The sequence below is a fragment of the Sminthopsis crassicaudata genome, chromosome 1 (genome assembly GCF_048593235.1).
Source record: "Sminthopsis crassicaudata isolate SCR6 chromosome 1, ASM4859323v1, whole genome shotgun sequence".
Classification (NCBI taxonomy): Eukaryota; Metazoa; Chordata; class Mammalia; order Dasyuromorphia; family Dasyuridae; genus Sminthopsis; species Sminthopsis crassicaudata.
Window position 1 is genome coordinate 360,060,623 of NC_133617.1, and position 25,845 is coordinate 360,086,467.

Below are 25,845 nucleotides of genomic sequence, written 5' to 3' on the forward strand. Positions count from 1 at the left end.
TGAAAAAGCCAATAAAATAGATAAACCTTTGGTAAATTTGATCAAAAAAAAGAAAGAGGAAAATCAAATTGATAGTCTTACAAATGAAAAGGGGGATCTTTCCACCAATGAAGAGGAAATTAGAGAAATAATAAGGAGTTACTTTGCCCAACTTTATGCCAATAAATTTGATAACTTAAGTGAAATGGATGACTTCCTCCAAAAATATAGGCTCCCTAGATTAACAGAGGAGGAGATAAATTGCTTAAATAGTCCCATTTCAGAAAAAGAAATAGAACAAGCTATTAATCAACTCCCCAGAAAAAAATCCCCAGGGCCAGATGGATTCACATGTGAATTCTACCAAACATTTAAAGAACAATTAGCCCCAATGTTATATAAATTATTTGAAAAAATAGGGGATGAAGGAGTCCTACCAAATTCCTTTTATGACACAGACATGGTACTGATACCTAAACCTGGTAGATCGAAAACTGAGAAAGAAAATTATAGACCAATCTCCTTAATGAATATTGATGCTAAAATCTTAAATAAGATATTAGCAAAAAGACTTCAGAAAATTATCTCCAAGATAATACACTATGATCAAGTAGGATTTATTCCAGGAATGCAGGGCTGGTTTAATATTAGGAAAACTATTAATATAATTGACCATATTAATAATCAAATTAATAAGAACCATATGATCATCTCAATAGATGCAGAAAAAGCATTTGACAAAATCCAACATCCATTCCTACTAAAAACTCTTGAGAGTATAGGAATAAATGGATTATTCCTTAGAATAATCAGGAGTATATATTTAAGACCGTCAGTAAGCATAATATGCAATAGAAATAAACTGCAACCTTTCCCAGTAAGATCAGGAGTGAAACAAGGTTGCCCACTATCACCATTACTATTCAATATAGTACTAGAAACGCTAGCCTCGGCAATAAGAGCCGAGAAAGAGATTCAAGGAATTAGAGTAGGAAATGAGGAAATTAAACTATCACTTTTTGCAGATGACATGATGGTATACTTAGAGAACCCCAAAGACTCTGCTAAAAAGCTACTAGAAATAATTCAAAATTTCAGCAAAGTGGCAGGATACAAAATAAATCCACATAAATCCTCGGCATTTTTATATATCACTAACAAAATGCAACAGCAAGAGATACAAAGAGAAATTCCATTCCAAACAAATGTTGAGAGTATAAAATATTTGGGAATCCATCTACCAAAGAAAAGTCAGGAATTATATGAGAAAAATTACAAAACACTTGCCACAAAAATAAAGTCAGATTTAAATAATTGGAAAGACATTCAGTGCTCTTGGATAGGCCGAGCGAATATAATAAAGATGACAATACTCCCCAAACTAATCTATTTATTTAGTGCTATACCAATCAGACTCCCAAGAAACTATTTTAATGACCTAGAAAAAATAACAACAAAATTCATATGGAAGAATAAAAGGTCAAGAATTGCAAGGGAACTAATGAAAAAAAACTCAGAGGAAGGTGGTCTAAGTGTACCTGATCTAAAGCTATATTATATAGCAGCAGTCACCAAAACCATTTGGTATTGGCTAAGAAATAGACCGGTAGATCAGTGGAACAGATTAGATACAAAGGACAAAAAAGGGTACATCTATAGCAATCTAATCTTTGACAAACCCAAAGATTCCAACATTAGGGATAAAAATTCATTATTCGGAAAAAACTGTTGGGAAAACTGGAAATTAGTATGGCAGAAATTAGATATGGATCCACACTTAACACCATATACCAAGATAAGATCAAAATGGGTCCATGATTTAGGCATAAAGAGGGAGATAATAAATAGATTAGAGGAACAGAGGATAATCTACCTCTCAGACTTGTGGAGGAGGAAGGAATTTATGACCAGAGGAGAACTAGAGATCATTATTGATCACAAAATAGAAGATTTTGATTACATCAAACTAAAAAGTTTCTGTACAAATAATACTAATGCAAACAAGATTAGAAGGGAAGTAACAAATTGGGAAAATATTTTTAAAAACAAAGGTTCTGACAAAGGTCTCATTTCCAAAATATATAGAGAACTGACCATAATTTATAAGAAACCGAACCATTCTCCAATTGATAAATGGTCAAAGGATATGAACAGACAATTCTCAGAGGAAGAAATTGAAACTATATCCACTCACATGAAAGAGTGTTCCAAATCACTACTGATCAGAGAAATGCAAATTAAGACCACTCTGAGATACCACTACACACCTGTCAGATTGGCTAAGATGACAGGAACAAATAATGACAAATGTTGGAGGGGATGTGGGGAAATTGGGACACTGATACATTGCTGGTGGAGTTGTGAAAGAATCCAGCCATTCTGGAGAGCAATCTGGAATTATGCCCAAAAAGTTATCAAACTGTGCATACCCTTTGACCCAGCAGCGCTACTACTGGGATTATATCCCAAAGAAATACTAAAGAGCGGAAAGAGACATATATGTGCCAAAATGTTTGTAGCAGCTCTTTTTGTTGTAGCTAGAAACTGGAAGATGAATGGATGTCCATCAGTTGGAGAATGGTTGGGTAAATTGTGGTATATGAAGGTTATGGAATATTATTGCTCTGTAAGAAATGACCAGCAGGAGGAATACAGAGAGGCCTGGAGAGACTTAGGTCAACTGATGCTGAGTGAAATGAGCAGAACCAGAAGATCACTGTATACTTCAACAACAATACTGTATGAGGATGTATTCTGATGGAAGTGGAAATCTTCAACATAAAGAAGATCCAACTCACTTCCAGTTGATCAATGATGGACAGAAATAACTATACCCAGAGAAGGAACACTGGGAAGCGAATGTAAATTGTTAGCACTAATATCTGTCTGCCCAGGTTGCATGTACCTTCGGATTCTAATGTTTATTGTGCAACAAGAAAATGATATTCACACACATGTATTGTACCTAGACTATATTGTAACACATGTAAAATGTATGGTATTGCCTGTCGTCGGGGGGAGGGAATAGAGGGAGGGGGGGCAATTTGGAAAAATGAATACAAGGGATAATATTATAAAATATATATATAATAAAAAAAAAATAAAATAAAATAAAATAAAAGACAGAACCCAATGGATACTAATGATGAACACTAATGAATGAGTTGGCCAAAGAAAAATCTGAATAGTAATAAATGTTTATGCATAAAATACTAATACCAGATAAGTGAAATAGCAAAACATAAGACAAATAAAATCATGCCCAAAGAAAAAAGTTTATATCTGAAAACTTATATTTAAAAAGTTGGTTGGAGGTCCTGAAAATGTAATTAAGATGGCTGGAAAAATTAATAACTCTAGGATAATTGCAAAAGAAAAGAATGAATATCCAAATAGATTTAGAAAAATATCTTATACAATAAAATGTTAATGATAAAACTAAAATTTTTTTTGAAAGTAAGAAACTTGTTAAACCACGAGTTGATTAAGAAAAACCATAAAAGCATAAAATTGGTTCTAAAATTTGTAAAATGTTCTAAAAAGAGGGAAAAGTGATTTTAACTTGTAAATTATATATCATTTTAATGCCATAAACTGAGTACAAACTAGCTTCATATACTTCTTTCTTTTTTTTTCTTTTATCTATCTTCCCTCACCCATTCTTTTTTTTCCTTTAAATCTAGAATAAATGGAAATAAAATAGTCAGAAAAATATTTTGTTCAGATTAAACTCCCAAAAAACTATCACATTTTTACTAGAATTGAAATTTACCACTCCTCCTTGCCACTTGGGTTCCATACCTAATGGCATACAAAAGTCAATTGCTACTTACTTTTAGTAATCCTTGAAAATAATGTCCACATAGATAGGATAGAAACATAATTCTAAGAATTCAGTTAGACCATGGAAATACAAATATATTTTGACAATTCAATGCAAATTACTTAAATGACAAAGAAAATGGGAAGCAGTCTACTGATTTAAAGAATTTGGAACTCATCAATGTCACAATTTGGATTTTTAAAAAATAAAACAAAAAATGAAAACAAGATAAATAAACAAAATAAATAGATAAATAAAACAATTTTAAAATAATTACAGTTCAGTATCATAAAATAATGTCATGAATAATAAAATTAATGATTTGATTAACACAATTAATATATAATATATATATGAATGTATATATATGTATATATACATATATATATATATATATATATATATATATATATATATATATATGCCTGTATGAATACACACATATGTATGTATTTGTGTGTGTAGGTTTATTAAGCTATTTTGAGAGTGAGGGGATGATAAAATAAGAGATGAAAGGCCCTAATTCCTTCTACAGGTATATGAGATTAAGATACATGGTAAAGACAAATTAAAATTAACTGCTCAAATCTTTTCTTTCCTTCTACTCTATCAATGACAATCATTTTCAAAATAGTAAGTACAGAAAAAAAATTTGATCAGAAATGAAAAATCAATATAAATGAAGATGATAAGGTAAAAACCAGCAGTCCTTAATAATTTTGAGTAATAAGCATTCGGCATGATTGCTGAGTCTGCTTAGATGAGCTGTGTCAGTAGCTTATGAAAAATCATGGAAGATGATATGGGATGTATGAAATATAAAAAGATTGTTTTTAATTTGCAAAGAAGACAGTGGGTTCTTCAAATATAGACTGCTGAATTTGACCATTCAGTCTTTAGTAATATGTTCTGAAGTTCTGGTAATTAAAGACACTTTTGAAAAGTGTTAGAAAATGAAGTGGTTATCACAACTTTCACTTTATTTCCTTTTATGATAAGGCTATAGTATGATTATTACAGGAATGATATAAATACTTTAGTAATGTTCTTACTGTTTTAATAACATATTGGATAAAATTAAGTTAACATAAAGCTGAATGGGCCTGAGATCAGTGAAGGTTTAATATCCAGAACATTGATCTTTCATTCATCTTTTATAATAAACAACCTCTGTAAGAATCACTAATGGTTCTGAGGAGACTAGATAGATTGGGTTTGAATGAACTACAGAAAGTTTGGTACCTAGTTCAGAGGTTTTTCAAACTTAGTTTTATTTCTTGCCTCTTATAACTTGATTGACAATCTCCTGAAAACAACACCTCTCAAGAGAATCCCATTTTTTACAGGCATGATGGGTAGCAGTTTCACCTACTTTATTGAGTATGAATCAAGTGGATAGGGACCTAATCTGAAGTTAAGTGGGATATTTCATCTGTCCCTTGGATCTATTTCTTCCTTTAGAAAGCTCTGCACTCCTTTATAGAAACACTTACCTTTCTGGAATCATTTTAAGTATAATTCTATCAAAAGACAGAGATGTGAATTAGGTGGCCTGTAAAAGTTTCTTCTAGGCCTATAACTTTTTGATTTATATAAATGGGGCTGATTTTAGGCATTTAAATTTCAGGGCTTCTACATTAATGCACAGTTTACATTGGGAGCTTAATAAATTATTTTTAATCTGGTTTATTGTTCTCATGTAAACTTTAACTTGTGATATATTTCTAGGTCTGTCACCTATTCATTAAGCATGATATCACAATATATTGTTAGATTTCATATGAAAGTTCAAATGGAGCTGATTTAACACTAGTCCCATTAGAATTAGAACCAGTGCAGGATAGATTTTGTTATCCATTGATGTGAAGTACATCAAACATAAGCACATTGTTATTATTATCATCATTACTAATATCATTAATAATTTTATTTGACTCATTTTGAATGCTCATTTTTCTATATTTTTAACAATTGTAACTTTTAAAAATGTTATCTGATTTCTCAGGCACTGCTTTTTTCACACAGTACATTATTATGCAAGGTTAATGAAAAGCCACAGTTCCAAAAGGTAAGTATGAAAAGACTGACAAATGGGAATGGACAATCTAGTTTTGACCAAAATAAGAATGGCCCCAATCTCATTTTTATCCTTGTGAATCTTAATTAGACTTATGGTAAGCCGTATTAGTATTAATAAGGATTAATGTCATTGATCGTGATAAGCAGAGCATACAAATCAATATATGCTTCCATATCAATATGTAAACAGAGACAAAAATAACCATTTCAGTTCCTAACAGCAAATTTTGCACAGAGTTCAATATTTGCTATGTGGATTTGAAACAATTCAAGGCACTGGGATCACAAGCTTTGTACACAACAGGAAAGTCTAATTGTGATGGATAAGTTTTAGAACTAGTAAAAAAAATACTGTGATAGACACAAAAGTGCCACTACTGACTCTGAGGTTTATCTATACAGTGTATTCTCCACCAAAGTTTCAGCTTGTCTTCTCAGTTCCAAGTCATTAAAAAGTAGAAGCAAGATAAACTATTTCCTCAACCAGTCTCTACTGAGGGCTTCCCATGACACAATAAGGTCCTCAATTAGACATTGTGGGAATTACAAGGAGAGCATTAGAAAATGAAATTTTAGTTTTTGCTCTCAAGAAGCTTGTAATAATTTGATGAAAAGAATACTGATTTAAACCAAAGAACTGGAGAATAGTACAAGACTTAGAGCATCAAGTGTAAATAAGAAGATTCCTACATTTCCTTCCAGCACAAATTCTATAACTCAGTGCTTCTAAAGTGTGACAACACCCCAATTATCATAGGTTTTAGTGGTTGGGAGGGGATAAAATAGGTTTCACGGATATTGAACTTGTGAATACTCTAGAATGAATAGTATTAGTATAGATGAAGAAGACCAAGGAAAAAAGAATGAAGGATAGCATGAGAAAAAGCATTTAAGAGGAATTGGCAACAGGTACAAAATGGACTTTGAGAAGACAGGTCTGAATGCCACAAAATACTGCTGATGTGTAGCAACTTTCTGTGAAAACATGGATGTGTTTATACATTGTAAAGGTGATGCCAGGTTCAAGACCTGTGCCTTAGTATTAAGTTGAGAAACTCAATTTTATTGTTCAGTCAAGGAAAATTAATCTTTGGGAAGTGATTCAAATTTTTAAAATAAACAAAAAAGACCTGACTTATTCATGTAAATGATTTCATTTGCAATGAGGATGCATAGAGCCTTTATCTCATAATAATATTTATCTTTCTTATTTTACTCTGTGCCTTACTACTTCTAAACTTAACTCTTCATTCTCAATGTTATCACTAAGCTCTCCATCCTTCCCAAGACACAACCCTTCTCCTGCCTTGCTACATTCTCTTCCCTTCTTTTAATTGACCCCTTGGTAAATTAATTTACCATTTCACTATCCTTATTCACCTATCTTTAGGCTCCTGTCTACCACTAAATAGACTCAAACTTTTAATTATTTCCACTTTTATCTGTGTCTTTTGCACCTACTTAAATACTGAGTTAGAAAGATGAAGGGAATTATTAGTCTCCTTTCCTCACAACTGTCCCTACTCAAATTCCTCACTAAGTACATGTAAGTGATTATTTCTAAATGGGAGATCAAATATAAGGGGGAGCCCAACATTGGCAAGGAATACCCTCCAATGTCTCAAAGGGAGCCAAAATAGACATCTGTCAATACATTTCTCCTATCATTCTCCAAAGGAGATTTGCGTTCATGCTGAGAAAAGAAGAAGTTCAATCCTGTTCTCTCTGTTTTGCTTAGAGATAGGGTGTACTGGGCTAGAGTCATATCCATTTCATTCATTTTTCAGCCATATTGAACTCTCCATGACCTCACTTGGGCTTTTCTTAGCAAAGCTATTGGAGTAGTTTGCCATTTCCTTCTCTATCTCATGAGGAAACTAAGTCAAACAGAATTAAGTGACTAAGTCACGATACTAAGGGCACAACACTTACATTTGTTTGAGGACAGATATGAACTCAGAAAGATGTCTTCCTGAATCTAAACCTGGCATTTTATCCACTGTTCCATCTAGCTGCCTTCACTATTAGGCATTAACAAAATCATAGAATATAAATGAATTCTTGAAAGTCATCTAATCCACCTTCCTTCATTACATATATATATATATATATATATATATATATATATATATATATATATATGTATGTATTTATATGCAAATATTCACATGAATGTATGTACATATATATGCATATATACATTTGTGTTCATGTGAGTGCGTATCCCGAAAAAGGGAACAATAGTTGTAGAAGTAGCAAATAGATAATGGAAAATGAACTCAATCTAATCACTTTATCACCATGCTTCTATACATAGAAAAATAGATAAACAAACTCTATGCTTAAATTTTTTTTACAAAGATCCTAGTTAAATCCCTTGGCAGAACAATGACTATTGTCAGTGGATTGGGACACTTTTATCTGGGGAAGGGAAAATCTCTTTCTCTGAGAAACGCTCTGATCAGAGACATCTATTCTTCCTTTTAATACAAGGATGTATCCCACATTACCATTACTATGACCCTCCTATCTTAGTCTTCTTATATTATTACTTATTTTGCCACTTGCCAAGTCCTATGTTAAGGGATCAATTTTGTCATAGCATCATTGTGAGTCTTGGATTCTTGACTCTACGGAATAGGACATTCAATTTTCTATTACAACTCTATTTGAGATGAACAATCCTTATTGTGGCGGAAAGGAAAACAAAATAAACTTAATTTGTATTAAACACAAAAAACTATCCTTATTTATAATTATATTTCTTGATATGTGTATGGTGGGGGGGAGATGGAGAATGGGTAGATGTCTTTTCATTGTGGCAGTACTCTCACCCCACCTCTCTATAACAAAAGTTCCATAGATACTGTTTTTATCAATTCTGGTTATTAATATTATTAGACTTGGGGATATTTTGTAGCCTCATCTAACTTCTGATCACTGTCATTTTTGAGGGAAAAGGGAGTCTCAAGTTTTACTTACCAGCTTAACTTCTTTGCTACCAAATACCAGTTCTACAATGAACACAGAGCAAGTAGGAAAGAAACCCATTTATTCAAATCACAGCAAAACAGAAGTCAAAGAAACCTTACATAGAAGAATATGTACCAGACAAAACTATTGAAGGAACTATATGAAACAAAATAACTCAGTTTAATCAAAACAGTGTTCTCATTTTTTATAAGGGAAACACTTCCTGAAATCTCTTGTGTGGCAAGCTGGAAATAGGAATATGATGGTAACTGTCAGGTCCTACTGTGTTTTCTCAGAGTCTTTTCCTTTATCAACAAAATGTTTCCTTTATCAACAAATTGTTCTCCCCATCTTCTCTCTTGAAGCTGGAAGCCAAAAATGCCCAGAAATTAATTGCTTCACAAGTCATGAAAATGAATTAAAGCTTAAAGGGTTCACAAGGATTCTGGCTTTGGAGTTTAACAAAAGAAACTGAAGAAAGCTATAGGTTTCCCTTTGCAACCACTTCACCTTATCCCTCACAAAGGGCAGCTTATTTCTCTATATAAATAGATAGTCCCATACCAATGGACATCATCATAGCAATTACAGTCACAAAGTAACTATTATCTTTTGGTAATCATTTTTCCTGTATTTTGCTTTATTTTATTGTATTGATGCTTGAGTATTTTATTCCTCAAAGTCTTATTTCCTTTAAGAGAATGCTAGCGCTGTGAGGGTAAGAATTGTACTATAAAATTATTTTTAATTACTTCTTGCAATGCCTGTCAGTGTGATTTGACATAGTAGACATCACCAGTTAATTGATATTCTCATACTCTTCTCTAGCTTCTCAAAATATTTTATCTAAATTACTTCTTTCCAATGAATAGCAAGACAGAATCTAACAATATCAGTTTTATGATCTTCATCAATTGATTTTTCAGTACTGTATGTATGTGGAGATGCCCAATAAAAACCTGTTGATTAATTGTAATAGCTTGACCTCAGGGATTCCAGAAGGATGGCAGTAGCGGTTTGGGTAACCTTGAGGTTTGCTTCTTTATTGTGTTGGAAGTTTTGCTTGCCATCACAAATTCACAAGCTGTGCTTTCCAGTCTGTTTTGCTGTGGTCTTAACACCAAATCTGGGAACTTATGTTCTTGTCAATTTGATGTACAATTAGCAGCCTTAGAAAATTCGTGCTTTTCTTTTCTTCAAAGCAAATGGTGGTTGTCATAATTTTCACACCCATCCAGGATGTGGGTATACTGAGATCCATCTGTATTTGCTTTTTAAAATAACAACAGACATTGGGCAGGCAATAGGATTTTTTTTCCCTCTTACATTAGTAAGATTAACTATGTACTTTATTCCCAGCTTACCAGCAGATAGCATGCTCTTCTCTTAGTTTTGGTAACTTTTTTAAAGACATGGGAAAAATAACAATAACAAAACAAATTACTATTAATAGGGTGGAATATTTCATTTTCTCATATTTCAGTCATAACTCTAAAAAACATTTCCCTAGGGAAAACTGTTGATCATGGACTTAATAAGAAAGAGGTCTTGAAGTATTTGCATTTTAGAGACCACAGAGAAAATGATCAAGGAATTATAGATCTTAGAATGAGTTGGAAGTTGTAGATGAACTTCCAATCAAACTGAGGAATCTGTGACATATTATGATTCTGCCTTTGCTGAATATCTCCAGTGATATATATCCAATCTGGATTTTTTTTTATCTTTAATCATTCTTTAAAAACAGAACAAAAAAAAAATAGAGGAAAGCTGGCATAGTAAATTTGGTTGGGTAAAACATGTTGTTAAATGAATTAATTTAATTTAAAAATTTTTTAAATGAATTTGGTTGGGTAAAACATGTTGTTAAATGTTAAAAGATCATAGAACTTTTAAGGATATGGAATCTAAATAAATAAGTTAAATAAATGAATAATAAAAGACAAAAAGAGAAACTGCTAGACAGAGACAGAGAGATTTACAGATTCATTTTTCATTCCATAAGACATAACTTAATCCAATCCATTTCTGGCTTCACTACATAAATGGATACATGCATAAAGGATGAGGTCATTGACCTCTGGTAGTTTAAAATATGCCTCTTGGCTGCCTATCATCCAATAAAAAAATTACTTTTAATTTCAAAACATCTACACTAGGAACCCTGGATTGGAGTCAATAAAATTGGTTTTTAATTCTATCTTCAATATTTCCAGCTTTGTGAAGGGAGGCAATAATACTTGTACAGTCTACCTACTAGAGTTTCTGAAATCAAGTAATAAATAACTACTTGTCAGCTTTATAATGCTATATAAATGTCAGCCATCATAATTATTTCTTCCAGTTGACAAATCTTATCTCTCCTTTGACATCATGAAACTTTGCATTCCTTTTATTTATAAATTAAAACTGGTATTATTTTTGTCTATTAAGTATATTTCCCTACTAAGTTATAAAATGTATATGCAAAACATAACTTGAAAATCTCAAATTACCATCAAGTCTTAACTAAGATATTGTTGACTATAAATAAACTTGAACATCATTTATATTTTAGCTATTTATGCATTTGCTCAATGTATGTGGTTATAAATTGTCATTATTGAATGGGTTCATTTGTTTCCTGGGTATAATGATTCAGTTGTGGCATTCTGAGAATTTAGAGTATGGAAATAAAAATTGTAGCACAAACTGTTGCCTAACAAACTATTTAAGAATTAATAGAAAAAAATAGTTACTAACATCAACAACAATAAACATTTGTATACTTCTTACTCTATGCTGGACACTATGCTTAACACACTATAATATTGCCATTATACAAGCTAAAAAAATTAGACAAATAAAGATTATGTGACTTATCCCAGAAGACACAGCAAGTGTTTGGAGCCAAATTTGAACCCAAGCCTCCCTGAATCCAGACCCAGTGCTTTGCCAACTGTTCCAAGTAAAAGTTAGAAAGGAGGTAAGGGGATGGAAACAGAAAAGTCTCATGGATCAATCTTATCCTGCACCATCAAAGCATGCACTGGTATCACACTGCTTTCATGTTAAAAGTTCAGTCTTGTAGCAATCAAGATCCTATACAATATGGTCCCATCTATCTTTAAAACCTAATTTCCTACCACTATCAAGCATGGATATTCTATTCTGTCATAATACACTTTTTTTCAGAGCCTATGTTATTATTACTATAACAAGTCATTCAAAACCATAAAGTTCTATATTTGTAGGAATTGTTTTATTTGGGACCTTAGTGCTGAAAAGAAATTCAAAGACAATCTAGTTTTTTTGTTTTTGGTTTTGGTTTTGGTTTTGTTTTTGTTTTTGTTTTTTGTTTTTGTTTGTTTGTTTTGTTTTGTTTTGTTTTTAAGATGAGGATACTGGCCTGTGGATTATAAAAAATATGAACAAAGTTACAAGCTTATAGAACTGATGTTTGTGGTTAGTATACTCTAGAAGAGAAAACTCTATTGTATAACCCTTGTTGTTTCAATCCTCAGTGTTTAGACAATTTCAGGAATAACTTCTGTTTGTTTTGATCTAATAAATGAAAAAATATGCCTATTCTAGTTGGAGCTTAAATATAAGTGCTCAGAATCGAGGTCATTTTTACCAGTATTTTGAGTGTACTGATAACTCTCTCAACAAAAACATTGAGCAGAAGACTTTACCACACACTTCCCTACATACATAGACATAACCTATGAAACAAAGAATTCTAAACACAATTGATGCCAACTGATTTGCTGAAAAAAATTGCTGTTTTGTTTCTCCTCTCCTTTTATAACCTCATCTCTTTCTCATTCTCTCATTTCTCTTTTTCTCTGTCTCTGTTTCTATCTCCCCTGTCCTCCATCTCTCCCTATTTCTAATCCCCCTCCCCTATTAAAAGAAAGGAGACAACACTGACAAGTACTTTTAATGTATATTTTCCCTGACACTGCATAAATCCAGTAACATTTATATGCTAATCAAATCAAAATAGAAATTATTAGTGACTGGATAGCCCCAACATGGCTGTTATTTTCCCATCAACATATGATAACAGTCCTGATGCTGAATTGAAGAGCTGAATATTATATAAGCCTACAAAAGGTTATAGTACATGACAGGCTTAAGCATCATTAAAACCTTAGAAACTCTGCCCCATCTATTACATATTTATTCACTATTTACAAACTGTAAATATTAGCAAAAATGCACAAAGATACAATGTGAGTAAATTCTTAATATGTAATGAAATTATTCATGACTCACCAAGAGCCAAATAACTCCACAAATAAGATGAAGGTTAATGCATGCGGATGAATATGAAGAAGTGTCCAGTGCCAAAACCTAACACAGTGTGTCCTTCCCCTAGTTGATCTTGGAACAAAATTAATGCAACCTAATTTTCATGTTTAAAAGAGATTCCCTAGGGAAGAATAAAAATAACTTTTACTGAAGACAGAGTAAGAGAGCAGATCTAAAGCCTGATCTATGTGGAGTAGTCTGGAACCCTTCATAACTTTGGAACTTTCACAGCTGACCACTTTTTAAAGATAAAATTCTTTCTGTGCCTTTTTAAAATCTACATATTTAGTTTGTCTTTTGACAGTTACCTTATCTACTCTCTAACTGGAGAGGTCAGTTATGGGTTGGCAAGAGCTATGATATGTAATCGGAGGTGAGCGAATAATGGGAAATAGAAGAAGAGGCAAACAAAAGGAACAGGGATAATGGGCCCAGTAGGGGCTTTTTATTCTGATTTCCAGGGTTTCTGGTGTTCTTATTTATAATGATCATAGACAACAGTACAGCAGGTCTAAATTTACACTTCCCATTTTTAGTGCTGCAATGCACGCTCAGGAGAAATCCTGTCTGCAGTGAATGGGTAAGCAGAAGATTTTCGGTGGCAGACTCAATTTGCATTTACATTCAATATGCTACTTTAGAGTTTTCATCCACAGCAGAAATTACAGCATGGCTCTGATTTTCATAGTCCCAAGAATTGAAGTAAGAACAAGATGGGCAGAACTTTAATCTCATGGAAATGTCCTTGGCAAAGCTGAGGACATTATTTAAACAGAATTCTGCTGATGAATGCTTGATATTAATGTTGATAATAATACCTCAAACCATCATTATAATAATACAGACATTTTTACTATTATTTTGTTATCAACACACATCCATTGAACTCCTGTGGAGCACCAAATCTTGGAAGAGAAAATAAACTAATTTTCACTTAAATGATAGTGAAATTTAGATTAAGAATTAGAAATTTAGATGAATTATGATCAAGATTTTCATGATGTCCTTCCTTCTTTAATATAGTCTGACGTCATTAGGAAAGAAACTTTGGAGAAATTTATTGGGACTCATATTATGGGCAAAATTGTAGACAGCAATTCTGGTTCCCAGGGCAAGTAATGCCCAGACAAGCATCATGAGATTTCCCCTAAATTTTATTATGTACAAAATATAAGAAAAACAGGGAGCTAGAGCCAAGATGGTAGAGAGTAGACAGGACATTGCCTGATTTCTTCCCTGATTCCTTTTGAATCACTATTAGGAGGCTAGATCAGACCTCTGAACAGATTTTGGAGTAACAAAACCCACAAATAGTTGGAATGTAATAACTTTTTAGCTTAAGATATTATAAAAGGATTCCAGGAAAGGTCTGTTTCATTGAGCAAGGATGAACATGGTCCAGTACAGACACAAAATAGATGTCCGGCCAAAGGAGGCCTGATGCATGGAGTCCTGATGTAGGATACCTTGCAAGACGCTCTTGCCCAAAATCCAACAGGGTTGGTTACTTTGTTCTGGTTCAGAAGGCTAGTGGATCAGCAGACCTGTGACCTTCCACACAACTGAAAAAAAGCAAAATATGAGCCTCTAAACTCCAGCATAATAGGCAGGACTTGAACAGACATAAGCAGCATAGTAAGAAACCCTGTAGCACCACCAGCTCTAGCCCCAGCCCCAAAGAATATTGTAGCTAAATTCAAGAATTATCAGATTAAGAAGAAAATACTATAAGAAGCCAAAAAGAAAGAATTCATATATCAAGAAGCCATAATCAGCATTGCAGCTTCCCCATTAAAGGATTGAATGGCCTGAAATATGCTATTCCAGAGGACAAAGAAGCCTGGACTACAGCAAAGAATCAAGTACCCAGCAAAATTAGGCAATATCTTTCAGGAGAAAGGGTGGACATTTGATGAAGTATGATATTTCAATTATTTATAATGAAAAGATGAGTTGAACAGAAAATTTGATCTTCAAACCCAGAACTCAAGAGAAGCATTAAGAGGTGAAAAGGGAAGAAAAACTATGTTTTTAAAGGTTAAAATGTTTATACAGGAAGATGACATGTTTAATTCTTGAGAAATGAATCTTTGTTAGGGGTATATGCTTAGGGAGCATCAGCATAATTTGAATTTATTGTGATGATATAAAAAAGAAATTGAGGAATGGAAAGTGATGCTACAGGAAGAAGAGAAAAAGAGAGGTAAATGTGGTAAATTATCTCACCTGAAGAAGCAAAAAATTTAGTATTACAGTTAAAGGAAATAAGGGAAGGAATGAGCATTGTGTAAAACTTAATCCCATTGAATTTGGCTCAGAGAGAGAATATTAGACATATTGAGTTTGATAGAGAAACTTGTCTCAACCTATAGGGAAAAAGGAGGGGGAAATGGGAAAGAAAGGGGGACACTAATAGAAGAGAAAACAGAAGTAGAAAGGGAAAAGAATAAGAAAATAGGATGGAGCTGTAAAAAGGCAAGGCAAATTGAGGAAGTGATGGTCAGAAGAAAAATATTGGTGTGGAGGGAAAAGGGGAAAAGAAAGTATAATTTCTGGAAAATAAGATGACAGGAAATACAGAGTTAGTAATTTTAACTGTAAATATGAATGGAGTAAACTTCCTTTAAACAGAAGTGGATAGCAGACTGAATTGAAAGCCAGAATGCTACAATATGGCCTTTACAAAAAACATCATTTAAAAAAGCAGAATGATGGAAAATAGATTTAGTGAAATGGAAAAAAAAACATAACTTCTTACAAAATAGATTTGACAAAATGGAAAAAGAAACAACTGTCTGAAAAACAGAATTTTTGAAGTGGGAAAAGAAAACATTTCCCTGAAAACCAGAACTTGTGAAATGGAAAAAAAAAGTTGTTAGAACAATTCATTTAAAATTTAATTTGGGCAAATTAAAAAACAAAAAAAACAAAAAACTAAAAACTAAAAAGGTAACTGAAGAAAATAATTCACTAAAAATCAGAACTGAACATATAGAAATGAATGACTCAATGAGACATCAAGAAACAGTCAAGCAAAACAAAAAAAAAAAAATGAAAAAATAAGAAAATATAAAATAACCACTTGGAAAAATAACTGACTTGGAAAATAGATCTAGGAAAGATAATCTATAGATAATTGAATTTTCTGAAAATCATGATTAAAAAAGAGTCTAGAAATTATCTTTCAGTAAATCATGAAAGAAAATTGTCCTGATGTCCTAGAATTAAAAGTCAAATAGCCATTGAAAGAATTCACTGATCACCCCCTGAAAGAGATCCCAAAATGAAATCTCCAAGGAGTATCATGGCTAAATTGTAGGACTATCTGATAAAGAAAAAAATATTTCAAATAGACAGAAAGAAACAATTAAATCACTAAGGAGCCAAAATCAGGATTACTGAGAACTTAGCAGCTTTTACCTTAAAGGATCCAAGATTCTGTGATCTGATATTTTGAAAAGCAAAGGAACTTGGAATGCAGCCAAGAATAAACTGCCCTAATAAACTAAGCATTTTCTTTCATGGAAGAAGATGGACATTCTTTTTTTTATTTTTATTTATTTTTATTTTTTATTTATTTATTTATTTTTAATTTATAATTTTTTTTCACAGTATATATGCATGAGTAATTTTTTTTATAATATTATCCCTTGTATTCATTTCCATTATCCCCTCCCTCCCTTTACTCCCTCCCCTTGATGACAGGCAATCCCATACATTTTACATATGTTACAATATAACCTAGATACAATATATATGTGTAAATACCATTTTCTTGTTGCACATTAAGTATTTGATTCCGAAGGTATAAGTAACCTGGGCAGATAGACAGTAGTGCTAACAATTTACATTCACTTCCCAGTGTTCCTTCTCTGGGTATAGTTGTTTCTGTGCATCATTGATCAACTGGAAGTGAGTTGGATCTTCTTTATGTTGAAGATATCCACTTCCATCAGAATACATCTTCATACAACATTGAAGTGTACAGCAATCTTCTGGTTCTATTCATTTCACTCAGCATCAGTTGATGTAAGTCTCTCCAAGCCTCTCTGTATTCCTCCTGCTGGTCATTTCTTACAGAGCAATAATATTCCATAACCTTCATATACCATAATTTACCCAACCATTCTCCAATTGATGGACATCCATTCATAGAAGATGGACTTTCAATGAAACAGGTGAATTTCATTTATTTCTATTGAACAGATCAGAGTTGAACAAAAAAATTGACCGTCAAATATAGAATTTAAGAGAAGCATAACAATGTAAAAAGAAAAGAACTCTTGAGAACTATATCTCTATTATGGGTATACATAGAGTGCATGTATAATTTGATTTTATTGTTATAACATAAAAAAGAAACAAGGTGGAAAGGGAATTGTACTAGAAAAGGGGGAAAGTGGAAATAAAATGAGTGAAATTACATCTCAGGATGAGACAAAGACAAATTGTTATAACTAAGGGAAAGAAAGGAGGGGGGGTAAATATTGTGTGAATCTTACTCTCATGAGATTTGGCTCAAAGGAGAATATTAGACATTTTTGGTTTCACAGAGAAATTTCTTTCACTGTACAGGAAAGTAGGAGGGGCAAGAGGAAAAGGGAAGGAGTAGGCTAACGGAAAAAAAAAAAAAAACAGAAAGAGTAGGGGAAAGGTGTAAGAAAGGGAGAGAACCTCTAAAGGAGGTGAGATGCTTGTGGCAAGTGGTGATCATAAATAAAATACTGGGAAAGAGTAAAAGGGGAAAAAGAAAGACAAAAGTATAATTTGGGGTAAAAAAATGGCAGAAAATATAGAATTAGTAGTTTTAACTGTAAATGTGAATGGGGTGAACTCTCCTAAAGAGGACACACATTTAAAGCATAGTGAAACATACAGAATAAAGGTAAAAGGCTGGAACAGAATCTATTATGCTTTAGGTGACATAAAAAAAAAAAAAAAAAAAAAAAAAAAAAAAAAAAAAAAAAAACAGAGAAAGCAATTCTGTTATCATATTAAGCAAAAAAACAAAAAAAACAAAATCAAACAAACAAAAAAATTAGATATAATTAAAACAGATAAGGCAGAAAACTCCATTTTGCTAAAGAGCACTATAGGTAATGAAATAATATCAATACTAAATATATATATATATATATATTTATATGTCAAGTGGTATAGTATCCAGATTCCTAGAGAAGTTAAGAGAGCTGCAAGAAGTACACAGCAAAACTATGCTTATAGTGAGTTCTAGCAGAACTAAATAAATCAAACCACAAAATAAACATGAAAGTTAAGGAAATAAATTGAATTTTATAAAAAATTAGATATGATAGACCTTTGGAGAAAATTGAATGTAGACAGAAAGGAATATATTTTCATACAGTACATGGAACCTATACAAAAATTGACCATATATTAGGGCATAAAAACTCAAAATTAAATGCAAAATTCAGAAATAGTAAATGCATCTTTTTCAAATTATGATGAAACAAAATTACATGTAATAAAGGGTCAGAAAAACATAAACTAAAAATTAATCGGCAACTATACAATCTAATCCTAAATAATGAGTGGGTGAAATAACAAATCATAAAAGCAATCAATAATGTCATCTAAGTGAATAACAATAATGAAAAACATACTAAAATTTATGGGATGGAGCCAAAGCAATTCTTAGGAGAAATTTTACGTTTCAAGATGCTTACTTGAATGAAAGAGAAGATCAATGAATTGAACATGCAACGAAAAAAGGTAGAAAACGAACCACTAAATACAAACTTTAAAATTCTGAACATTCTGAACATTCTGATTTTTCTTGTTCAGCATGACAAATGGAAATATGTTTAGAAGGATTTCTTATGTTTAACATAGTGGATTACTTCCTGTCTAAGTGTTTGAGGAGGGGGGAAAGGGGGAGAAAAATCGGAATATAAGTTTTTGCTTGCTCTTGTTTTTATTTCTCATATTTTTTCTTTTTGATTTGATTTTTCTTCTGCAGTATGATGATTGTAGAAATATGTATTGTAGAATTGTTAGGTTCTTACTAAGTGCTAAGTCGGTACTTATCAATTCTCTAGTTCTGGTCTTTACTAGGAGTTCAACCCCTTTGAATTCCTGGGGAGGAGCTTGCATGCTTAGGAGGAGCAAGTTCATTGGTTGAAGTAATTCTTCCCAGAAGCCCTTGCATTATCCCATGCCCATTCTCTGGGAGGATAAAAGAGGGCAGCTCTGGAGGAAAAGGGAGTTTTTGTCTGGACTAGACTTGAGGCTGCTCTCTGCAGTAAGGGAAGTTGGCTCTGTACAGGAAGAAGAATCTGTCCGAGAGATTTGAGTTGACACAGCAGATCTCCTCCCAGAGAGCGATTGGCAGCTTCTGGAGACAACAGCACGTTAAATAGAATTATACTTTTTGTCTAGGGGAGGGGAGAGGGAAAAAGAGAGAGAATTTGGAACACAATGTTTTGTAAGTATGAATATGGAAAACTCTATTTCTTTATTTGTATATATTTTGAAATCAAAAGCTATTACCAAAAGAAAAACAAAATCTAAAACAATGAATTGAGATAGGATGAATTAAGGTATGAGAGATGTGACTCTCCTATAACACTAACTATGGCACTAGGGAGACCCTAATATTTCTGGTAGACAGAGAGAGATCTTGGAAAAAGAACATGTATGAGAATGGAAGGACATAAGAACTAATATTAACATTGAGGGCAATGATGCTAGGGAGAAAACTGCCATGAGAATTTAGATGGAGGGGAGGAGCTTACTTGATATGTGTTTATAAAGAAGTGGTAAAGCAGTAATCAGGTGGCTTTTTAATTTTAGTAGTTTATTCTAAATAAAGAAGTAATATTTTAATTTTTCTATGATTTTACAGAATGAAAACTTTTAAAATGGAAACATACAAAAATTTAAAAGTATACATCTTTTTAAAAAAATTGTTGTGTGCTCTTTTAAATATTGGTGCCCTTGACCAAGATCTAGTTGCCCTTCACTAGTGGTAATTTTATGACTATGTGACCCATCTGTAAATTTATTTAAAACATTTTTTTTAATCTATTGTCACTTTTGTTTCACAAAATAAGCTCCTCCTCATAACAACTGAAGCAACTTTGGAATTAATAATTAATATCTAAAAAAGAAGTTCAGCTAAACTAACTCAAAATTAAAATGATCGTGACAGTACATGCATTCCCTAATATCTCTGTAGAGAAGGAATAGGGTACATTTTTTCCCCATCTCTTCTTTGGTTATTATAATCATATACTGTGACTTTGTTATTATGTCATTATTTTTATTTCTTTCTTGGTTCCGTTCCCTTCATACATGGAAGTGGTTCCCTGATTTTCTGAAGTGATTTGCACACATTGAAGTAATATTCTATTACTTTCAAGTATGTAAATTTGTTTAGCTGTTTTCCAGTTAATGGTCATATATCTTATTTGTATTTTTTGCTACAACAAAAAAATAAATAAAATGAGTAATAGGAATATCTCAGAGTATATAAAATTTTTCTTTTTGCTTTTTATGTTATTAGAGCATTTTTCTAACAATGGCAGTCTAGGTTAGGTAATATGGACAATTTTAGTCACTTTCTTTTAATATTTCCAAATTATTTTCTAATAAAATGTGTCAGTTTACTGTGCCACCAGTGGTATAACAGACACTTTTCCCCAAACTGTCAATATTGACTATAGTTTTGACAGTTATTTTTCTTGGTATGAGGTAAAACATCTGACAAATTTTGACTTAAATTACTCTTTAAGATTTAAAGAATTTTTCAACATAACTGTTAATAACTTGTGATTTTAAAAATGTATATTTGTTACTGTCCTTTTGCCATTTATCCAAGGGGCATAAATCAGATCTTGTTAACTAATTTTTATTCCTCCTGCTCTCTTATCTTTTTTTTTTTTTAATCAATAAATCTATGGCAGATGTACATGTCTATGCATTGTGTGTGTGTGTGTGTGTGTGTGTGTGTGTATACCTGTTGAGGCACTACCCTTATCCTTAGAGATTACATTTATATCCTTTACATTTTAGTGAAGAGACTTTCTTAGTTGCTGTATGCAAAAACATTGTCAGATAGTGGACTACAGTTCCAGTGATGAACTTTTCAGCACATGGCTAGCTTAGTCCTTGTATCAGAGACATACAGCTAGATGGGACCTGACAAAACTTGATCTGCAGTGGCAGTGCTTGTGAGAATGTAGGTTTACCAATTTCCCATAATAATTCAAGAACATGGATTTTTAAGAAACATTACGAAAATCAAAATAATAATTTTATACTATCAGTTTACTTTTTTAGTAATGCATAGCTCTTCTTTGAAACTATTGTGTAAGTTCCTTGAGAAAAGATAAAAATATTTGACATTTATATTCCTATATAGCAGCTTGTGTGCATAATATTAATAATGGTTTTATAGTTATATTATACATTATATATATATATATATAGTTTAAATATATATATATATTTTTTTAAATATAAACAACAAAAAATAAAAGTACTTTTCCTTGCAAGAACCACCTGAGCACTTCCAGGAGGAAACTTTGGAGCTTGGATTGGGAAGCCCATTATCTGACTGTGACTTTGTATTTTGTTGCTATACCACACTGCCATACTGGTAGGGCTTCCATAAACAGTTGCTGTGATTGATTTATTCAATGTCTTACAGACAGACTTCTTGTTTATTGATTGACTCCTATTCTATTGTTCAACATTCAAGCACAGGAGAAAAATTGATATATCCATGAAAGTATTCAGCTTCTGGATTTAATGACATTTGTTCCTTTTTGACTGAAGTGGCTAAAGGATCAATAGAATGAATCTATATTCAGAAATTCTAAGACTCAGAAATTCTGGAGAAAAAGTAGGTCAACTTGATCAAAATGAAGAATCTAAATGTTATGGCATTCCAGTGGTCAAAGCAGGAGCAAATAAGATGACCAACTTGCTTTTATTTTCTTTGTTCTGTTTGCAAAAGAAAGACAAAGCTTGAGCCATTAATAATGGTTTAGGTAGATTAGCTTCAAATATTTTGTTTAATATTATTAAAATGTCAGAATTTTTAATAAATCATCCTCTTTATTTTTTATTTATTTTTTTTTGCTGTAAAGGATTTTATTTAAAATAGAATCCTATATGCTGCAAATGCTACAACACAGGTTTAAATGAAATTTTAAAAATAAGCTACTATCAATTTCAAAAACAATTATAAATTTGAATATATGACTTAAAATCTCTTAAATTAAAACATGTAATATCTAATCATTCTGGGTATATAATACAATGACCGAAAATACCTATGAGAATTAAAAATCATAAACTGGGGAATTTAATGCTTTTGAAATCAAGCTAGACTACATATAATACAAAATATCTCATTCTTTACTAAGCATTTTATCATTCAGTACCATTTTTGAATTACATAATTTCTCATCTGAATTCTAGCCATACTAATCTGTGGACATCAATTTTTATATTTTATGATGTGTTCAAGTGTAGCTATGAGTTAAAAAGGTAATCTATTAGGACAGAGCCCATTAGAAATGTAGTTTCTGCTACCATCTTGACCTATAAGATCATCATATCTGTACATAATTGGTATTTGTTACTATCTAGCATTAAAAATCCCTGCACTTAAGCAGATATCAGTAAATACTTTGATATTGTGTATATGAACCAGAATTTGACTTAATGAATTACTAAACTAGATGTAATAATTATTTCCAATTAAGATTAAGAACAAACTGATTAGGTTTTCAGATAATTTTTTTTCTTGGTAATCTGTTGAGTGAACTAAAATAATCTAGTCACCAGTATTTAAATTTACATTTGTATAACTAATTCTGCTATTTGGAAAGTAGGAAGCTGAAACAGCCTTCATATTCTTGACTCCATACCTAGGAAAGATTGTTGAGTGAAAATTTAATTTGTCCTTGATAATACTAATGGTTAAAGTAATGTATATTTTCATCAAAATGAACCTAATTAACACTAATGTAGTCATTATCCTTATTATGTATGAGCTTTGTTTCTTAGTATTAGGAAATCTCTAAATAGCTACTACATTCAAAGACACAAACCCATAAATCATTAAGTCGCTTTATGCTAGGCTTTTACCATAAATTTCACAGTCCTTCAAAGATGATTATTTTTTGTTCAATTCTAGTATTTTTTTTGGGGGGGAATAGAAGTACAGGGGGTGTGGAGGCTGAATTTTGCCATGATTTTATTTTAATACAATTGCTTAATGATTCTTTTTTAATGTAGTATGTGAAAAGTGAAAATTGCAAAGGAAGCTTTCTTAGCTAGATGATTAAGTACAGTACTTTGGATTGTTCAAAAAGAATATTACTGTATGATTATCCCAAAGTTTTCAGAGCCAAACTATCTAGTACTATAGTTACTTATTGATAACTTGGCTAAAGTTCACTATTGCAAAAGCTATACCGAACAAACTTCCATAATGATTTAAAAGAAAAGTACCACTTAAGTTATATGACAAAAACAGATATGCAGATACACTTTGATATGCTAACATGCCTGCAATTTATCAAAAGACACAAGATCAATTCTTAGGTATTTGAGTTATTAAAAAAATTAATGTTTTGGCAGAGCTATATAAACACAAGTTGACAATGCAAAAGAGTTGCAAAATTAATGCTAGACAGCTATGACAGGTTCAAAATAACCCGACCCGTCTGAAAATAAACCTCCTAAAAATACTTAAGCCAGTATAAACCTGCAGTATATGCCTAAATTTCAGTACTTATAATCATTGTTCTAATATTTAAAGCCACACCTAAAGGATAAGGCATAGCCATCTACTAATTGGCATAATTGTTTATTCCTCATTTAATGAAAATGTCCTTATTTTATTTAAGTGACAAAACAAATTTCAACTCTGATTGCTATGCAAAAGAAAGGACTGAATGTATCTGCTTTGCAATGAACTTTACAGTTCTCCACCACTCCCCACAACCACACCCCCACACACAACATGCTATATGAAAAAAGTTACTAGCTGAACTACAGGTATTAAATACTGAAAAAGTTAACAGTTTATTATAATTTATTTTATTTAACAATCTAGGAAGTTCACAGCCATCAGCAATTCCAGTGCAATTTCAGGTGCAATTGGAAATTCAGGAATCTCTGTAGAGCTGTTAGTGTACCTACAAGAGAACCTTGTAGGTAAAATACATGCATACTTTTGATAGCACATGTGATGGAATTTCTCTAAAATTAACCTCATTGGTTTTGTTTTCAGCAAACTGACCTGGGCCACTTAACATGGCTTTTATTGTTCCTAATGTTAAAGCATGCTCTCTTTTAATGATAAATTCATGACCATCGGAAGATATCAATTTCACATACATTGCATCTGGGCCCTCACACCCACCATATGTTTTCTCTTCTCCATCCATTATCTCCTTATGAAATTATATTTTATTTCCACAGGAATTTTAACAAAACACCTTCTTGTCAGTTCTGCAGCCGCTGCAGTTGGCTCCCCACTCACCGCCATAGCCCCAGCTCCCAGGGCCGCCCCCCCCCCCCCCCGCCCCGCTCATCCTCTTTATTTTTCTATACATCTTGTACTCATTTTTGCTTATAAATATTCATTCTTGTTTTTTTTAATGGAGTTTCAGTTTTCTTTGTTTTGACTTATTTGAATGTCTTCTGAAAGACAAAGACTTCTTTTTAAAAAAACTTCCCTCATACATGTGAACAAATAAGATTTCACAGGAAATGAATCGGGGTTGGAAGCAAATTTAAATCATACATATCTTATAGTAAAACACATAAAGGTTAGTAGAAGGGCATAATATATAAGAAATTATCATGTAAAATGTAAATAAGTGAATCAAAAGAATCATGAACAATTTTCATATACATGGAAATAGAGTCGGGGTAAGAGGAGTAGATCAGTTTTTCTCTGATGTAGACCACATGATAAAGAGTTGTATGGTATTGATCAAGAAAAATAGTATGGTAAGAAAGCATGGAGATTCTTGGATTTTGAGCAAAGAGTAATATAAACAGCTCTATACATAAATAATATAAATCTGGTAATAACTTTCTGAATAGGAATGAATTCGCTATAGACAGAAAGACCTGTTAGACTATTTCTCAGGTGGCTCTAATGGGATTTGTCAGAAGAGTTATGATAGTAGGAATCAAGAGAAGGAAGATATACAAACAGTTTGCATTTCTATTGCACTGGTTGAAATGTGCTTTCTTCATAGCAACCTTGAAGTAGATATTGGTAGTATAATTATTCTCATTTTACAGATGAAGTAAATGATTCTCCAAGGGGTTAAACAAACTGTTTAGTGCCCAAGCTCTAGCTCTAAGTCAAGTTCCCTTACTCTAACTCCTCTGCTATTTCTATTAATTGTTTCCCTCTGGAAGTTAGAAATGGTACAACTTGGCAATCTTTTTATACTTTTTAAGTACTTCATTATTCTATGTACCACACCAGCTATTCCAAATCTTTTCTTCTGTTTTCCATTGTCTTATAAATATTTTCTCTTCTTATCTTCTCAGTTAGAGACCTTTCATGTTTCAACAAAAAGATGGTTGCAATGACTTAAAAAAAAAACAGCCTCTGAACTGAAACACCTCAATTTCATCCATGTCTCTGATACATACTTTTCTAAAATCTTGAGCTCATCAGTTAATTTCTCAGTTAA

At 32.1% G+C, this 25,845-nt stretch overlaps 1 pseudogene; it reads right to left on the minus strand.

The window, feature by feature from the left end:
- Window positions 1–24,220: 24,220 nt before the first annotated feature.
- Window positions 24,221–24,695, minus strand: LOC141554276 (elongin-C pseudogene; annotated as a pseudogene).
- Window positions 24,696–25,845: the final 1,150 nt, after the last annotated feature.